The 4,468-nt window shown below is 42.1% G+C and overlaps 1 pseudogene across 1 annotated transcript; it reads right to left on the minus strand.

Moving 5' to 3' along the window:
• Positions 1–3,423: 3,423 nt before the first annotated feature.
• Positions 3,424–4,156, minus strand: LOC110335980 (annotated as a pseudogene). Its single transcript, XR_002381192.1, has one exon. The product of XR_002381192.1 is annotated as a transcription factor E2F6 pseudogene (transcript).
• Positions 4,157–4,468: the final 312 nt, after the last annotated feature.

The raw sequence follows: 4,468 nt of genomic DNA on the forward strand, positions 1-4,468 counted from the left end.
CTGGCTGTCCTGGAACTCACTCTGTAGACCAGGCTGGCCTCGAACTCAGAAATCCACCTACCTCTGCCTCCCAAGTGCTAGGATTAAAGGCGTGCGCCACCACCACCCAGCAGCATATATCTATTTTGAATGCGGTTTTCCTGACTCTTTTCATAGTGTGCTTGCTACTATGACATCAGAAAGCCTCTGCAAAATTTAGGTATCATGTACGAGTACACTGTAGCTGTCTTCAGACACTCCAGAAGAGGGCATCAGATCCCATTACAGATGGTTGTGAGCCACCATGTAGTACTGTGCCAGTGACAGGAGAAAGCAACATATTTTATAAAGTTTAATAATTCATAATGAGTTTTGTGGGTCTAGGTTTTAGGAAAAAATAGAATGATCAAAGTATTGAAGGTGACTACAAGAATCTCTGGAGAATTCTAAGGTAAATTTCATTTAATGAGAAAGTCATGTTCATGGTGAACCTTGGATCAATAAGTTTTCAAAACAAATATAAAACATATTGTCCAATATGTGACTAGAAAATTTAAGTGTGCAAACATTGAAGACATGGAGTAACATAAAACCACAAGAAATAGGTCCAAGGGCTCTAAAAATTTCTTGCAGAAAAAAAGAGGAAAAAAAAGCATTTTTAAGCAACTGGAAAGATGGCTCAGTTATAAGCACTTGCTGTTCTTGTAGAGGACCTGAGTTCAGTTTTCAGCACCCATATTTTGACTTACAACTGTCTGTAACTCAGTTCCTAGGGATCCAAGACCCTCTTCTGGCATCCATAAGTAATATGTGTATATCATATATATATATATATATATGATAAAAGTAAACCTTTAAAAAAACTCTTTAAGATATTATATCAAATGAACCTTGGAGTATGGCTCCAAGGACCAGTTCAATAAAAATGAATTTTGATGTTAGAATTCCTATTCAAGACAAGAGTTATTAATATGTAAGTATTTATAAATATACCAAGGTATTGTTTCCTAACATTTTTCATTTGAGCAGTATTACATGTAAAATGCAAGATAGAGATAGTATTAAATATGATTAAAATTTTTTATAATTGATAATAGCAGATGTGGTGCTCTGAATGACATTGTATCCATTCAGCTTACATATTATTGGATATAAAATTAATAGTTCTCATGAATCATTAATACATAAAATTGTACTAATGTACTCACATTTTTATAGACTTCAGAGTTTTTGTGAACATTTTTTAAGTAGTCAACATGCAGAGATCTCCAGCAGTGACCAAAAGCATACTGTGAAGTAGCTGGATATAAAATTAACTCAAACAAATCAGTGGCCTTTCACTACACAAGGGATAAATAGGCTGAGAAAGAAATTAGAGAGACAACACCCTTCACAATAGTCACAAACAATATAAATAATCTTGGTGAGACAATAACCAAGCAAGTGAAAGACCTGTATGACAAGAACTTCAAGTCTCTGAAGAAAGAAATCGAAGAAGATCTCAGAAGATGAAAAGATCTACCATACTCGTGGATTGGTAGGATTAATATAGTAAAAATGGCCATCTTGCAATCTACATATTCAATGCAATCCCCATCAAAATTCCTACTTAATTCTTCAGAGTTAGAAAGAGCAATTCTCAAATTCATTTGGAATAGCAAAAACCCAGGATAGCGAAAACTATTCTCAACAATAAAAGAACTGGGGGAATCAGCATTCCTGACCTCAAGCTGTACTACAGAGCAATAGTGATAAAAACTGCTTGGTGTTGGTACAGTGACAGGCAGGTAGATCAATGGAATCGAATTGAAGACCCAGAAGTGAACCCACCCACCTATGGTCACTTGATTTTTAACAAAGGAGCTAAAACCATCCAACCATCCAGTGGAAAAAATTGTTGTTGGTTTTTTTTTTTTTTTAAGATTTATTTATTTTTTATTTACTTATTTATATGAGTCTACAGTAGCTATCTACACACACCAGAAGATGTTATCAGCATTCCATAACAGGTGGTTGTGAGCCATCATGTGGCTGCTGGGATTTGAATTCAGGACCTCTAGAAGAGCAGCCAGTACTCTTAACTGCTGAGCCATCTCTCCAGCCCGGACAGTATTTTCCTTTTTTTTTTTTTTTTTTTTTTCTTTTTTAATACTTTAATTTTGGATCTCTACTTTGTATACATGATTGTTATCTCAAGCTGCTTCAAATCCTTTGTAAAGCAAGAGAGGTTTACCACACTAGCGATGCTTCCCGGACTCCTGTACACCAGGTTCCGTCAGGTTCCGTCAGCCCCACGTTGCACTCGCTCACTCACTAGTTTGCTAGATATTCACTGGACACTTGTTTTGGACTAGGCGTGGTGCAAGGCACCGAGAGCAACTATGACCAAACGCCTCTCTCGGAGCTCAGTCTAGTGGTAAATGACTGAGGCAATTGAGGCACAGAGAAGTAAGTGACTTACCCACTGAGGTAGAGAGCGCTAGGTGATTGGGAAGGCAGTGGGATGAGAACTGAGAACTGAGGCGGCGGGGTACAATGCACAGGAGGTATGGCCCTCTGACTGAGGAGCCAGGCTGCACACAGAAACACATTGTAAAATCTGCTCACAAAAAGCGTACTAATGCTCTTAACTTCACCAGGACCCAATCGCATTGTAGTGAACTGATCTGTTGCCAGACAGAATTCCGTACTTTCCCACAATGCTTTGAGGCATGCCACCAATCTTCTGGGACATGATGACTCTGTAGGCAGCTTAAAAATCAAGAAGTATGTGACTCCAGTTGTAGCACTGGGGAGCGTATTAAAATACTTTTTTAGTATATGAACCTAAATGTACAGGCATCTGAAACTTCATGTAAAACTTTAGCAAACTCTCTCATGCCCACCCAGAGGGTTCTAATAAGTTGCAGGAACTGAGAAACTAGAGATCTATCTGTCATTTTCCCTACATACATTATTTTGGGTGTTCTAGGGTATAAGTGTCACTCAGCCATATTTCATAAGTCATCTAAACATGATACAGATCTATACCAAGGCGCCACATTTGGCCCCGTGTGTGCACCTCACCAGTGCACAACACCTAACTGTGAATGTGAACCAGTGTAAGGGAATTCTGTGAAGCTGCAATTCTGAACCAGTGTAAGGCAATCCTTCTGTGAAGCTGCAAGTGTGAACCAGTGTAAGGGAATTCTGTGAAGCTGCAAATGTGAACCAGTGTAAGGCAATTCTTCTGTGAAGCAAACACTATCCAGTGTAAGGCAATTCTGTGAAGCTGCAAGTGTGAACCAGTGTAAGGCAATTCTTCTGTGAAGCTGCAAATGCGAACCAGTGTAAGGCTACTCGGGAGAACACCACTGGCCTTCAGTGCGGCTGCCCGTCTAGAATAAGGGCACAAGAGCACTCCGAGGAGACTTATTGCTGAGAATCAAACGATGGGCACAGGATTCACCCACACGGGATGCTGCAAAGACCTTCGTCACTCTGTGATGCTTTACCATTTGAATGGTTCTGTTCTACTTCACACAAATATACATCAGTGGATCCTTTGGTGCTCCTGATATGTACTGTGATAGAATCTTCTCTGGGAGCTGGAACTTCCAGTCTGGTTTCCTCTGGAGCCTTCACTGCAATGACAATCTGTTCGTGGAAAGCTTGAATGCCGTGAATATCCTGATAGGTTACATATGCTAGTCTTTCGTTTTCCTTGTCATCTGTTAACTCCAACAGTTGTTGAGCACAATCTTTAATCAACTCGTCCAAGGCGTCTTCCATGGCCGACAGATCGGAGAACTCTTGCCTGCAGCTTCTTCTGCTGGAGCGCGGCCCCAAAGTTGTTCAGGTCAGATCCTATCCACCGAATGTGGTTCTTAGATTTCTTTTCCACCAGTTCGATGCCAATCTAAGACATTGGTGGTGTCATACACTCGCCTCTTGCGGACACCCAGTTTTGTGGCAACCTTGTTTAAGTCAAGAATGCCCCCAGGGGCAGATCCATAAACTTCAGTTATGTATAAGTATACCAGCAACACATCAAACCGGGGCCTCTTCACTTTCAGAGCTTTTCTCATGGACACGTACTGTACATTTTCTTCTAGATTAATCCTTAGTTTTGATGGCATCCTTCTGCCTCTGCCTCCCAAGGACTGGTATTACAGAACTGGGCCACCACACCTGGCTAGAAGCATGATCACAGGCCACAAGTTAGCAGTAGTGAGCGGTCATCTACATGAACAAACAGTAGGTTCTCCGCGTTGATGGGGGTCCCCAGCAGCCGGTGCACTGTTTCCTGCGCCGGGTCCACCAGCAGGCTGGGCAGTCTCCACACTGTCCGCGCCCCTCGCACCCCATGCGCCCTCCCGCCTTCCCCCGAGGCTTGGCACTCGCGTTCCCCGCCCCTTCAGCGCCACCCGCTCCAGCCACGGAGCACTGCAGCTCCACCTACAATACGCCTTGGTCCAACTCGCGCAGGGATAAGTGCAGAGGGGATCAG

This window comes from Mus pahari, chromosome 18 (assembly GCF_900095145.1).
Source record: "Mus pahari chromosome 18, PAHARI_EIJ_v1.1, whole genome shotgun sequence".
NCBI lineage: Eukaryota > Metazoa > Chordata > Mammalia > Rodentia > Muridae > Mus > Mus pahari.